A 922-nucleotide genomic window follows, 5' to 3' on the forward strand; every position below is an offset into this window, starting at 1 on the left:
AAAAAAAAAAAAAAAAAAAAAAGTTAACTTAAGGATTTTAAAATATTCAAAAAACTGTACACTTCAATAAAAAACAACGCGATAGGATATGAAGTTTGCGAGAATAATTGGTATACTTGTACTGTATTTTCTGAAGCGCCGTTCGTTTTTTGAGGTTGCTACAATCAGCAGTTGTTACATCAGTGGCGTCTCGGGCGCTGACGGAGGGGAGGGGGAACGCCAGGGCCCCAAGTGCGAGGGCCTCCCCCTCCCCCACCCCCGACATTGTTTAAACAAAATATAATATAAACTATAATACCGTAGTTTCATTCAATGGGGCCCGACAGTTTTAAACAATAAAAGCTGGGTTCTGATGTTTGAGATAATGCTTCTGATTTTGTGATCAATCTGTTTTGCAGATTAATCACACAGTTAATTTTTCAATCTCCAGCAAATTTTAAATAGCATCCAAAATCTTCCTTTTTGGAACATAAGGAAATAGATAGTGCTTTTCCTTTGTTTGATCGATTGTAACTCCTGATTGTAGCAACCCTAAAACGAATGGCACTTCAGAAATACAGTACAGTATACCAATTATTCTCTCAAACTTTATATCCTATCGTGTTGTTTGTGTTTTAAGTTAACTTTATTTATTTATTTTTTATTTTATTTATTTTTTTTTTAAGCGTACAGGTTTGGAATATTTTAAAATCCTTAAGGGGTCATCCATTATTTTCATCATTTTCACGCGCGTACAAAACGTACGCTGGGGGAGGGGGTTGAAAGTGTGTGTACGATTTTCAAAAAGTACAAAAATAACGATTTGGAAATGTTAGCTTACGTTTTTGTACCTAGCAATTCACGAGTAAATGTTAAGTTTATCAATTGTTTATACACAGCGTCATCTTGCATCCCTGATTAACGATGTGTTGGTTAAAGCATT

The sequence above is a fragment of the Anneissia japonica genome, unplaced genomic scaffold (assembly GCF_011630105.1).
Source record: "Anneissia japonica isolate Jap-2015-1 unplaced genomic scaffold, ASM1163010v1 scaffold287948_len850469_cov200, whole genome shotgun sequence".
In the NCBI taxonomy this organism is placed as follows: Eukaryota; Metazoa; Echinodermata; class Crinoidea; order Comatulida; family Comatulidae; genus Anneissia; species Anneissia japonica.